At 34.7% G+C, this 15,096-nt stretch overlaps 1 protein-coding gene across 4 annotated transcripts in view; it reads right to left on the reverse strand.

Annotated features, from left to right (window-relative positions):
- LOC136257281 (uncharacterized) overlaps positions 1-15,096 on the reverse strand; it is a 265,717-nt gene that overhangs the window by 155,930 nt on the left and 94,691 nt on the right. The window lies entirely within an intron of this gene.

Below are 15,096 nucleotides of genomic sequence, written 5' to 3' on the forward strand. Positions count from 1 at the left end.
AGTTGATATATGTTGCAAGTTTGTAACTTATTCTGTTACAAAGTTATGGCCATTTATAGACTGCAAGCTACAAATTCACATGCCTAAATTCACATTCTTCAGTTTGTAATTCAGTATTTAACTAGGCATTTTAGGGAACATTTCGAACATACACAACTAGAGACTGAAGGAAATACAACGGTGGGGTATAGGGGATAGGTATCATCAACAATGCCATAGCTAGTTATTCTATCAACAGTTTGAACCCAAAACATAGCTACATATAATTAGATATGTAAACTCATTAACTTGTGAGGTCACATGCTACTTTCAGTCAAGGTTGCTGTCAAGCTCTAGAAAACACTTCTTTGAAGTCGTAAGACTTGACAGAAATGGAATCCACTAAGTTGTGATTTATGGATTGTTCTGGAAATATAGTCTGTTATCACAGTAGTTTTCGTCAAACTTAATGGTAGAACAAAAGATGTTTAACAATTCGTTTCTCTCTACTGTGCAGATCGCTATTTCAACACTGAAGTAGTCTGACCCACTATCATTTACAACAATATAGCCCGAAATCACTTGTAACTAGCCACCTTTTTAAACTCCTGCATGAGGTTGGACATAATATTGTTTAGCAAATAAATGTTGTACTAATTTAAAAGCTCAAAGAAATCACTCTTTATGGTAGGAGGTGTAGTGGTGAGAGTATTATCCTGTAATGAAAAATCAGTGGACATGTCATGTACATGTAGTGGTGATCCAAGTAGTGATCCTTACAAGGTGTGTCACTGTATACGTAGCAGCAATATATTATAATAGACTATCATCAACTAACAGTTGAGGATGTGACAGCAAATGTCATGTCCAATGAGTGATACCCGGCCAGGTCTGCGAAAATAGGGCATTTGAGCACATAAAATTTGCCAAATTTTTCAAGCTTTCATGGCTCATAACTTTTGATGCTATTAAAATATGGCCATGAAATTATCAGCATGCATTACTCATTTAATTGGCTTTATAATGCAAGTTATAGAATGCCAATATTCTTTTCCAGTACTGAGATATGCATGACCCGTTGTGTGACAGGATGAAGTTTGTGCCCACATGCCCTATTTTCGCAGGCCTGGTCACAATTATTAAAGGAATTTTTGATAAGTTATTGGCCATACTAAGGACTTAAAATGACTGCTCTATTAGAGTAGTGAGTGCGTTACTGTTAATACGAGATGTCTATCTACCCTATAACCACAGTTAAAGAAACTGCCGACTAGATACCACCCACCCACCCACTGCGTTAGTAGGGTTTACCAAGTGGGTGGGCAAAACTGGTTTAAAGGCTTCTTAGCCAATAATTGGCTTGGCCTAGACAATAAGAGTTATTTTGTACCACACCTTACAATGTTTGCAACACTAATGTACATGTATATATATCCATACCAGGGCTCTTACAAGCCTTATCAATGCACTATGCTACTTCCCTATTTGTTATACAAACCTTAACACCTGAAACAATGTTTAGTTACACAATCACAAATTGTTGAGTTATAACATGTGACCAATAGTGAACAGAAAAGGAGGAAATAAAAAGAATTGTATAGTACACTTGTAGTTACAAGGTTTAGTTTTGAAACATTTTTAATTTGTAAAGCAACTATCACATTATCAGAAATGACAGTGAACTGTATGATGAGAATTTAAAAGTGGCCATACATGACTTATCTTAAGGTGACTAATTTAGCGATGCACTAAATATAGTGGTTTTGTATATTGGCAAAATTAATGAATGCAAAATTTAGTGATTTTGTGAATTGATGTAATGAATCAAGCATAAATTTTGCAGGTTTAGCGTGTATAGTCCAGTAGAATAAGTGGCTTTTTTGGCTGAACCTTGCAATATGGTCTATAGTTTATTTTATGCCACAAAATATTTCTCCATACTATGGACTACTCAAAACCACCTGCTGGACCTCCATCAGCATTGGGCAAATTGGGATATTGACTTAGGAAGTTCTAGTATTTTGGTCATTCCATGCTAAATTATCAAAGAAATTGAAATGTTAACCCACTTCTTTCAAATTTCTTCAAAATTGGCACAAAGACAGTGCATCATGAGTCAAAGTTATACACCAAGTTTCATTTGATTCCTTTGATCACATTCTATGTTATGCCCGTTTGCTTTACAGATATTTTACGGCATTTTTAATTGCACAATACTTCTAATATTCTACTATACCTGTCCATCTGAATCACTGTATAATAAGGTCACCTGATTTAAACTGACCATTGTAACAGTCTCCTAATTGTGTCATTTGTGTCCACAGTGACTTTAACATGTTTAATGAAACCACCTCCTTAATAAGGCAGGCCTGGCAGAGGTGACCGGAATGAACAAGTTCACTATTACTTTTATGCTGAGTAATAACTAAATGGTTTTAGATATACATAAGGGAATTGTCTAAATTCTATTTTCAACATCAGCTTCACTTTCTGCCCTGAATAGAGCACATGTAAAGCAGTAAATGATGGGATCCATGCCAAAATAGCCAAGCTGCAGACAGAATAGCCAAACTGTGAAGTAAATCACCAAGAAATTCCTCCAATAATTAAAATTTCAGCTAGACCAATACCTTTTACTTTTAGTTTATAGCTAACTACAGTTGTAGTGCTACTACACCCTTTGCACAGCTTACCTGTTATGGATTAGTTGTACCCGAGCACTGTCCCTGTCTACCACGGCATTTCATAGAACACTGGCTGTATATGTACGTACATGTGCACATTCAGCATGCACTATTATGAATTATTTGTAAAACCAAATTTATACCGTATATGTGTGTGTATATGGCAGGCTGTTGCTGACCCCAATATATGCTGTTGATAAATGCCAATAGAGGAAATCACTAGTGGAGCAAATAGGTGGCAGCAGGAAAGACTCTTAAGTTTAATTTTGTTTATGCCATATAATGTGATGAATGCTCTTAAAGGCTGGATTTGTGTCTTCCACACACAATTCCCAATTGTATGAATAACTTTGTTTCTGAAATTTTTCTTCCTCCAATGCTCTATGTTATGGCTCAAAGCTGGAAAAATTTCAATCAATAACTTATTTCAAATTTAAATTAAGTTATGAATCATTAAAGTGATAAAAATTGGTATGTGGAAGACCTTTCTTGCAAATTTGGTCACAAAATGGCTGATATGTTGAGCACTTTTATATCATTGAAAGTTCTCTCTTGCATGCCAAATTGTAAGGTTACCAAAATTCTCATGTAAAAGGAGCAGCATTAAAGTGTAGGAGAATAGCACACCTTAAAGAATTTGATATGATGGTCATTTCAGTGAAAATAACAAAAAGTACAGACAGAAGTGATTGAGCAGAAGGGAGTGAGAACAGACATAACTTCAGTACAAAGGGCATGTTATGATCTATTTACTGTACATAAAAAATATTGTTTAAGAGGTAGCACACAGTCATACATACGTGTGTGTGTATCCTATATAAAATATAGCCAGAGGCTCTCACTACACTATTCTGGACACCTTAAGACTCCACTATACTGTTCTTATTGGAAAGTTGCCTGATCTCAGAGGATTCAGAATAGTATTGTGAGAGTCTCTAGCTATATAAAATATAGCTAGAGGTTCTCACAATACTATTATGAGACCCCAATATACTGTTTTATTGGAAAGTTGTCCTGATCTCAGAGGCTTAATTGTATGTGTGTTTTATACAAATGGGACCTTAGACAAAATAATATTCTGGTTATCACGGTGTCCACATTTCAGGGTATATAGGGGGTACAAGAGGCAGCTACTGTACTGCATGGATACCACATGATTCCCCAAAGAAGGCATAACTTCCATTATATTTCTTGAAAACAAGCTAAGTGAGCTAGATGATAGTGTAGCAGGTATGAAGAATCTAAACACCAGACAGTTATGCACCTATCAATGTATTGCCCCACCACCCCCCCCCCCCCCCCCCCTCGGGCGTAAGTGGGGCTTTACAGGGGGAATTGACACGAAACTGCTGCCCCACTATGGGGCATTTGACGATCGTTCAGTAAGCACCCAAATATTTTTTGTTGTAACTTCCTTCGTTATGTCAAATCCCGCGTTGCAACTGGGGCCAACGGTGGGGATTTGACACGATAGGTTTGCCCTACTATGGGGCATTTGACATTCGGCTGTGTCAAATCCCCACTATAGCCCCATATATGCCCGAGGGGGGGGTAGTGGGGCAATACATTGATAGGTGCATTAATAAGCATAGATGAAAAACACACATATGCTATTTACTGTATAGTGAGTGCTTTGCGACATACTCTGCAAGTATATACATAGCAAGTGCTAGTTATTGAGCTTACATTGATGATCTACATGCATACATGTACATTAACTTCTTTATGTATACATAACTCGACATAACTTTATTGTACCAATGTGCTCATATAGCTTTGAAAAGTTAAGCAGATATACTGAGCAATTGAGTGGCTTTATAATACAAGTAGCAGGGTGCAAATATTTCACTCCAGGACTGAGATACGTCCTGTTGTATGACAAGGTGTAGTTCGGTATCGATACCGATACCATTGGTATCGGTATCGGATTGGTACTCGGATTGGTATCGGTAATACAAGGTACAGATACCACCAGTAGACACTCACCACTTTTATTAAATCATCTCTAGCTAAGTTTCCAGTAGCTAATAACTTAGTTGAACTAACAAAATAGCGAAACAAAGCCTTTGTTACTCTTTTCCAAGTATTGCTGCAATTGCTTCGTGTGTATTCTAATATATTAGAGCACGTCAATCCTTTGTAATTAAATGGCAGTGCAGTTGTTCCTCAAGAAATAATTTATGACTACTTGGCTTGCTTTTTCAAGGAAAAGGTTTAGTTGCAAAGCTGTAACGAACATTGTACAATTATCGGCCTCCCACGCAATTAATTGTTTAATCAATAAGCTTACAAGAAAACTACCTCAAATCAAGAAATTCGTAGTCCACAATGATATTTATCATGTTTAGAATGAATAGTATAAAACTTGATTGAACTGAGATCAATCAATTAGCTACTGTGATATTTTAATATCTAGCTATGTATCACAACAGTGAAATTTCTATAATAATCTTGTCTAGGCTTCAATGCTTAGTATCAGTATCGGTATCGGCAGATAATTTCAGTACAAATACTCGTATCGGAAGTATCGGTAAAAAGTGGTATCGATCCATCTCTAATTGAGACATACGTAAGTACGTAACTATGGTATGCATAATGATTCCTTCAGGGGTTTATGGGACTATTTAATTATTCAATTTTTTTCTGACCTCAGATTTGTTATGTGGTCAGGTTCAGTACTGGTCAGGTTATCAAACAGTTTTGGGTAAAACTGAAACCCACAGAAGCTATTTTGTGAAATTTGTATGGTTGCTATGCAGCTAATTAAACTTTGGTTGCTATGGCAAAATGCCCAAGGCTGACACTTGTCCAGCAGGTGGAATATTGTTTTAGGTGTACAGGACAATCCAAAAGTGCATTAAAATAAACTATAGACCATTTTGCAAACTTCACCATGCTGTCTGCCAGACTAGTACTAAATTTAGCGGAAAAAACAAAAAATTGCTAAAATTGCTAAATTTATTCACCTTAAGGTAGTAGTACCACAGCAGAAAAATTATGCACTTTGTGAGAACTTCCACATAGTTAATTACATAGAGGTGGAGTCCATTGTAGAATTGACCTCTGGTGTCCTTTACGGTTCAGTAGTGTATGTACAAAAAAGTGACCTTTGTCTATATGTTATCACCAATGTAACAGTCATATTGTTCAAACTGGGTGTGTCAAATTGAAGATCTTTATCTAATAGGCAAGTTGATATTAATTTTGTGGAAATTCATAACTTATTCTGTTCACAAGTTGTAGATGTTATATAAGAGTTACACAATCACATGCCCAATTAATTAACCATTATACATTCTTTGGTTTGTAATTTTAATATTTAACTAAATTGAGCTAACCATTTAGACAGTGTAGGGAACATATACAACTAGAGTTTGAAGTAATACAAGGATGAGGCACAGGGGGTACATATGTTGTCAACAATGCATAGTTATTCTATCAACAGTTTGAACCCAAAATCAGGTGTTCCTTATGGCTATAATTATAATGTACCTTCATTAATAATAGTATTTGATATGTAAAACTCCACAGACACTTAATTATGATGGTCACACTAACAGTGTTGGGCTTTTACAAATGAAATAAAGTAACTATACTACTATAATAACATTACATAATGTTATTCTGTCTGGATGTGTGCAACTACCATCACCATATCATGTGACATGATCACGTTGTTGGACAATGTGTAAATACTGGTCAATATAGCTTCATTGATTAATTCAAGATGGGCTTCATTGCTTTGTTGTGGCTAGGCATTACTCAGTAAGTTGGTCAATTGTTGTAATTACTTCAGTATTATTAGGTTTGTTACAATAACTTCATTATGCGTTACATTTGTAATTAAAGTAACTTGAGTTATATTACTAGCTTTTATAGCATAGCTATTTTGTTTTGTTATATTTCTTAGTTACCACAAAAGTAATAGCTAATATTACATAACTCGTTACATAAGCAAAGTGTTGCCTCCAACACTGGGAGTCACACATGCTACTTTTAGTCAAGGTTGCCGGATCTGGAAAATACTTTTTTGAGCTGGGTATACGTAATTGCAAAAAATGTCTTAATTATGGACATAACAAAATTAATTCCAGAGACTTTAGCCCCTGGACAACAAGTAAAGGTCAATGAATTACTACTAAAGCCTCAGTCTGCATGGTAGGAGGTGTAGTGGTGAGATTTTTATCCTGTAATGACAAATCAGTGGACATGTAGTGGTGATCCAAGTAGTGATCCTTACAAGGTGTGTACACTGGATACTGTGATATATTATGACATCATCAATACAATTAATAGTTGAAGATGAGTACAATAAAATTACATTGATAGCTACAAAAAACATAATACTGTACCTAAGCAACTAAATGACTGCTCTATTACAGTAATGAGTGTTGTTAATACATTACTGTCTATCTATCCTAAAGCCACAGTGAAAGAAACTACAGACTAGGTACATGAATGCTTCTAGTGTTCATAACCTCAATGGAAATTGGAAATATAATTCACAACTCCGGTCCACCTGCATCGTTTTCCTATAATGATATATAGAACTGTTGAGGGGGTAGACAACTATGTCCTTTGGTTCCGTGAATAAAATTATGCTTTAATAAGAAGCTATTAAACCAACACAGATACTGTTTTCCCAAACGGTTGAGAAGAATTGATTTTGTTGTAAAACTGCAGTGTTGCAGTCATGCCATAATTTGAAAGATTTTACTCAAATTGCCTTGCAATATGTGTTATTGCCTGGCTATAGACCTAACAGTTTTCTCTTGAAAGCAGAATTTTAGATACTTTGTGTAAAAACAAACTTCAAAGCCAGTTTATGGTTGACTTTGAGTATATATTTTAAATATGTGAAATCCATGCAAAAACAGCCAAGAAAATGCTGCCTTCAAAAAGCCTGGATGAAAAAGTTGTGAAATCAAAGGCAGTGGCTGGCTGCAATGATGTGAGATTTTAAAATTGGCCTTTGTGCATAAATAAATTATTTTGTTATCATCAACATTATTGTAGCCATTTCATTTGATTTCACAACTTTTTTCATCCAGGCTTTTTGAAGGCTACACCTTTTTTATATAGCTTGGCTCTTTTCACGTGGATAATATTATAATCTAAATAGCTGATACACTTTACAAAACCAAATTGTAAGAGATTGCTGTTTTTTTATAAGAAATTAGCTACTTCATAAAATTACTTCCATCCAAAAAACTTTACAATATCAAGATACTATAATAGGGCATTCAGTAAAATACTCTAATAGAACAGTCACTATAGTTATGTACTTATATCACTATTAAGAATTATCCACAGTTACTGAGTATGAAAGCTTGCATCTGCAGCACCATCCCATTGGTACATTTAGCCTATAAATGAAAAGCACATGGTTGATCACGAGTCCTTCGTGTGCCATTCTTGCTTAACTGTTACTCATGACTGTACAACTCTAGGATAGTCTTGAGACATTTTAATAGAAAGTAATAATTGTGATTTAGGCATTTGTACATAAAACTCTTCTACAACAAAAATTTCAGTCCTGAAATATAATTATACTATACCTTTAACTTCTAGGGGACTGTCCCCCCTAGGGCATATAATTATTTATCTACTATCCTAGCTGGTGCACACACCTTGCCATATCCTGATGGTTTAGAATTAAACCCGAGAAACTAAATTTGAACTTATAAATTTCCTATACCTTTTGGTCCAAACACTATAACTGGAGATGATGATGATTGTAAGTACCACAAACACATGTATATCTGATACAAAAAGGAATGGAAATCAAATAGAAGCCATCATTTTGTATGTGAAGCCAAAAGAATTAATAACGTGCCCCATTAACAATACAGGGATATAATAATTATGAATGTTCTACTGATTGTACTTGACTGCTCTGTTAGAGTATTTTAAGTCTTCTAAAAGAAAGTCTTGTAAGAGGGCCGACAAGAGGATTATGTTCTATCACTAGGTCTTTCCCTAAGGGATGAATAATGTTGTCACTCATTATACCTACCAACATACACAATAAGCAGGGTCTTAGCCAATACACAGGTGACTATGATAATGTGGACACTTGTTCTCTAGTGAGTGTAGTTCCTGGAAGTGGAACACCCAAAGTTTATATTGTACATATACAGTGAAAGTCCATAGTTTTATGCTGTTAGCTAATAATACCAAAAAATAATGTTTAGTTATAGCTGGTTAGCTATAGCTATATATCTATAAGAGACTTAGCCATTCCATGCATGTTAATCAATGCATAATGCTCAACTAACCGGATTAAAGAACACTATCTAACTTAGTTTATTATCATGGCCCAAGTCAAATATGCTTAAAAATTTACCCAAAATGCTTTCAGGGATTTCTCAAAATTTCTTCTATTGTGCTCTTCAGTGATCCCATTATGCTACTAGATAGAATAGCAACTTTTTTTACAACTGCATGTATCTTGGAACACTTCAAGCAGTGAATGCTCTATTAGAGTATCTCACTACAAAGTGACTGTTCTATTAGAGAGTATCACTGCATGGAGTTATGTACAATGTATTTAGAGCTCTATTTCAATTTGCATTTTACACTGATTGCTTTATTAGGCAATATCAATGTATTTTCATAACCACTTAATATGCTAGCATTATGCTGGCATAGTACTCCAGCCTATTATGCTTTTCATTACACTGGCATGTTCACATAAATGTAGCACCTAATATTCCACCTAATATGCTTGTCATAGTACTCCAGCTTATTATGCTTTTATTATGCTGGAATATTTGATGCTGGCTCAATTATCACATAAAATGTAGCTAGCAATCTGTTGAGTTTTCAACTATTTAAATGTCCAAGTTCTCTGAGTGGGTGCTGTTAAACCATCTTTGAATTTTTTGCAAAATACTGATACCAGTTCATCTACTTGTTATCTCAAACAGTTCAGTATACAGTGAACCTCACACTTCAGTTATTTAAACACTGTAAAGAATGCAAAACTTCATTTTTCAGTTAAGTAAATCTATTCTTTTAGAGTAGCACACATTTTGTTCAGGACCACAACCAGAATTTCTCATGGAGGGTTCTACTTAGACATGCATAGGTATTCACAGCAATGGGTATCACTTATAAGTTACCTTATGTGATCTCACATTACAAGTGACTTCACGCTCATTTCCCAATTTTTAACACTCCTATATATAAGTGACATGTACACACTAATGACTCCAATGAGGTAGTGTCTTTGTGTTACTCTGACCCCCTAAAATTATCACTTGAAATCTGACTTGTATTAATTACTAGCATAAGCTCACTTATATGACTTATAAGAGAAGTGCCAAGACACATTTACACTGAAATAATCATCACAGTGAACTATCTACTCACAATGCTAGGCATATCTAGTTGTATACTCTGTACTTGTTTGTATATATTAATATAAAAATATTTTGTCATATTTCAGTGGCTTGTAATTGTTTTGTACTTTACACTGTGGGTCACACATGACTTCCAGCTATTGTTGCTGAACTGATACACAATTTTATTGTTGTGGTCAACTTTGGTACAATTGGTAGCTTTTCTAAAATGTGACTTGTGCCATAGCTGAACTCTACAGGGTCACTTTTTTACAGCTGAATTCTCTATAGAGTGGCTTGTACAAGCCTAGGGCTACTTTCCCTCTCTACAGGTAGTGACTTGTTTCCAGCTGTATACAGTTTTACACATATCAGTATTTTACATAATTATGGTAAGGTAACTTTTAACATAACTGCATTCTCTACAGGCTACAGGGTGACAGACTTTTAACATACTGTAACTGAACTCTCTATAGGATGACTTTCTTGTAGTTTAATTCTGTACAGGATGATTTGTAATGCAAACTAGTAGGTGTAGTATTGACTTATTCTGCATGTATGAGTTACGGAGTATCAGTAATCTGCAATGATTGATGTTTGTAAGAATTAGCTGAAATTATGCCAGAATGCTTGACGCACAATGATAAGATAACAATACATAGCATAAAGATCATTACAGATCAAGAAGCAAAATTTAATTTATACATGCTACTGATATTTTACAAGATGTCATTTAGTTTAGCTAGTTGATCGTTCTATTAGAGTTTCTCAATTTTCCTCTGTTTTCACACTATAATTACTTTTGACCTCTTTTCTACAGCATCTTTTATACAGCCTTCTGGGTATAGCCAAAAAACTTTTTGGCTGATGCTATTTCCCTGATTGAATATTAACATTGCTGAAAATACAGTTACACCTGTGACTTCAATCACCAGAAGTTAAAGACAATAAAATATTTTAATATAGTGGAGTGTAGTAAGAGATATAATTAGATGTAGTGAGCATTTCAGTATTAGGGGCATAGGACTGTGGTACTAGAAACCCTTCTAGACTTTCAGCAGGAAATCAAACTATCAGTATGTATGAAAGTTAAGACAACATAATTACTGTAAAGGAAAAAATAGCTATATATATATATATATATTGGTTCCTCAGTAGTGGATACTGGCCGGGCCCGGGGAACAAGGGTAGCTATTCCACAAAAGAAAAAAATTGTCTGCCCCTAGCAAAGTTAGTAGAGTAGTATAAAATGTAAAACTTAACAATAGATCCTTCAACCACAATTTTCTGACATTGTTTGTAGAAACATAATGACATATGAATAATGTTCTGGGGAATGTTAGCCCACGGTCTACCAATCATAAGATACTGATGTAAACAACAAACAAGGGGAGTACTTGTTAGATCTTTCGAGTGTGTCTATATAATACATATTACATTTATGACCACAGCTGCACTATGGGTACTAGAGAAGGCACGCTTCTACCCTGTTGTAGTAGCTACATTGTTAGTTTTATTGTTTTTCATGCTTTATAAAGATTTTTAAAGTCTAAAAAGTAGCACCATCACTGTATCTTACTCAGCTTCTGCAGAGATTTAGTGCTTTTCAAAGTAAACTATTTCATCAAAGTTTGTTGCTTAGCCACTCTATCAGCTTGATCAAGCCAGTCTGTAGAGAGTTCAGCAAGAAACAAGTCACTGTGTAGAGAGATTAGCAAGAAATCATCCTGTAGAGAGTTTAACAAAATTCCCAGCCATTATCTAATATGTGACCGTCTCAGCAAAAAATTAACACAAGTTTGCATTTCAAGGAAACTGAAATGTTATAGCAATTGTGAAATTAAGCACACTACAAAGAGAACAGTAAGCAAGTGTTAATCAAGCTACGCACAAATTACCCATGTACATTGTTCTCAGATCAAGAAATGTTCAAGATCATTGTTCTAAGAAGCCATACAAGTACACTTAAAATCTTCATTTTCCTCAATTTTTTTCAAATTTACGGGTGTAATGAAAAATCTTTCAAAACGAGATTTTAATGGAGGCAATATTAAAAGTACAGACATAATACATTAGAAATAATATATTGTACACCTATGGCTTCATATACCATGACACTCTGTGCTTCTTAACATAACAATCCCTTGTTATATCCAAAAGCTGTTGCAGATGCAAGGTTTTAATATCTTTACTATTGAGCATTTTATGGCTTCACTAATACATTTTCTCTTGATGTTACTTGTCAGGTTCTTTGAGCATGATTATGATAGATCTATGATGATAGATCACTGTATCTAATATGAAATAGTATGATGAATTAACTAAATGTTGTACCAAGTTTGGTGCTTTTATCAAAAAGTGAATGATTCTTTTTACTTAGCCACTATAAAATTACAGAAGTCTAACAGCTTCTGAGGGGTTACAACTCCAGACCCCCCTTCACTCCTTATGTATGCCAGGTCTAGTGTATAATGTACTCCTCTATGTGTAAGCTTATTATTATTATCCTATAATGAAAAATCAATTGTTGAACATGTGTACAGTATAGCTAATAGCTGTGATATCTATGACAATAAACCATCATCAACGAATAGTTGAGGATGTGCACAGCAAAGCTACCATGAACATGATCTAATTGGATCACAATAGCTAGGAACTTTTAATAAGTTATCTAAAGTATTGAAACTTTCAGTTAAACAAAAACCTAAAGTGATTGCTCTATTAGAGTAGCGAGTGTGTTACTGTTAATACAAGATGTCTATCCACCCTATAGTGTAACAACAGACTAGGTATATACATGAAATATTATTATGTCTGGTCTGTCAGTCTTGGGAAATTGGAAATTTTGAATTTCAAAATTTCACATATATAATTTTTTTTATAAACAATACAGACAATCAATCAATGCATGGATATTGTATGTATAGCATACTTATAATGAAGGCTTATTGAGTATACTTGACTGCTCTATTAGAGCATTTTGGTCCTAAAGAGAAGAGGTCTCATGATTGATTATCTCTATAAATCCTACAAAATATTTTTGTGCTGAACAGCATGCATGTGTTGTCATGCACTCTCTGCGTCTACCAACATACACTTTTACAGTTAATAGTAAGCAGAATCTAGACTGGATAATCAACCTACGAATATATTTGACTATAATCATGTAGTTGCTGGAAGTGGGATATCCAGTGATTATTTAATAATTATTGCTGCAATCCAATAATTATTTTGTGTGTATATATACAGTGGAACCTCAGATATTCAAATGCCTAGGAATTATTTAGCATTTATAAAACTGAAAAGTCCTAGCTAGCTGTGTGAAAACCCAGCAATTGTAACACCTCTCTAAACTCGAACAATTTATTATTGTATTTTAACTTGCTCTACCACTCAGTTGTACAAAACTCTATAGAATAATTATTGTTGTATGCTGTTAGCTAATTACTAAAAATTATTGTTTTTGTTTTGGTACAGCTATATGAGACTCAGTTATTCCATATTAATCAGCGTGAAATGCCCTAATAAGAGATTTTAGAACTATATCTTACTCAGTTTATTAGGCCTACGTCAAATATGCCAGCATAATAGAAGATTGATAGGCTGGAGTGCTATGCCAGCATAATGCTAGATTATTACATGGATATTTCAAACTATGGAGTTTATATTCATAGCTCCTTAGATCAAAAATTTGCTATCAGGAGCCCTAAAGTTTCACCTATTATGCTATTCAGGTGTTCCCACTATACTTCTAGGTTAGCAATCTTTCTTATGATTATCTTGGAACAGTATAATCAGTGATATTGCTACAAAGTGATTGTTACTACAATAGAATCTGGGGTGAAGAAATGGGAAAGCAGAGGAGGCAACTTCCCCTCACTTTTGGAGAGTGAAGAACAGTGCCTCTCACTTTTTCCTAGACCCATATTATTAGTCATGTTAGCCATTTCCCACTCTATACTTTGCATTAATGTAATAGAATTTGTGCTAAAGGTCTCACAAAAATGGAAAACCAGCTGAATCAGTGTTGGGAGTTTAAAAGATTGATATAGTCTAATAATAATAAAGCAGTCAACTAACTACTCTAATAGAGCATTCATCGGATACATATAAAGTTATTTCCGCTGTTAAAAGATGTATATCTGTACATAATCAGGTGTATGGAGCTATTTCAAAGTCCACAGACTCATGTGTCTACAGTATAGCATTTTAATGGTAGTCATTATGATGTAGAGATATCCTTTTCAAGCATACAAGTCCACTGAAAATGCTCTCAGATTCAATCTCAGAGCACTCAAATTTTCATATGAGGGCATACCCTAGTATTGGTATGCTCCACATAAGACACAGTTAATGATGCTTTCTAAATTACTCCCACTCCATAGGATTTGCCCCCGACTTTGGAGTACTGTTCTCGCCCCTGAATAGAACTGAATAGTTAGTGTACAAATTGCACTGAAGGTAAGCTGGTAACAAGTGTCAGACCCTATAACCTTAACAGTAAAACATCGCTGGAGTGCCTACCATATTGGTAGCATAATTTTATGAAGTTCTTTGTGCATTTAAGAAACAGATTTAAACTTTGTGAGAGTACCACAAGTGAAGCATTTGATTATACTGGAAGATGAGTGAAACCTTATTAGACTGTTGTGTTTTGTAGAGTCTGGGACAGACTCTAACTGAGATGAGGGCTGTGTAACAAAGTAATGATTAATTATGTGTTGTAACTGAGGGGTAGAATGACATAAGTAGTTACACTAGGATATTTTTATAGCTTAACGTTTAACTGTTGCACTCACCTTATGATCTGTTAGAGTATAGAGACTAAGTTTTGTACTTATTTGGCTATGTTAGTAAGATGGAAGGTATAATATAGATCATGCTCTTGAATTTTAATTGTTGTAGCTGACACTACACACATTTTATTGTATCACATCCTGTGCACCTTACATCACTTACCTTTTGTAGACTATAATATTATAAGCAGTACCTTGTTTTGTAGTTGTATGCTGTGTATTAGGTTCGATAATAATGGTTAGTCATTGAGCAGCCAAAGCTTAAAGCAGCTAGCGCTGCTGTAGCTAAAACTG

Source organism: Dysidea avara, chromosome 6 (genome assembly GCF_963678975.1).
Source record: "Dysidea avara chromosome 6, odDysAvar1.4, whole genome shotgun sequence".
Classification (NCBI taxonomy): domain Eukaryota; kingdom Metazoa; phylum Porifera; class Demospongiae; order Dictyoceratida; family Dysideidae; genus Dysidea; species Dysidea avara.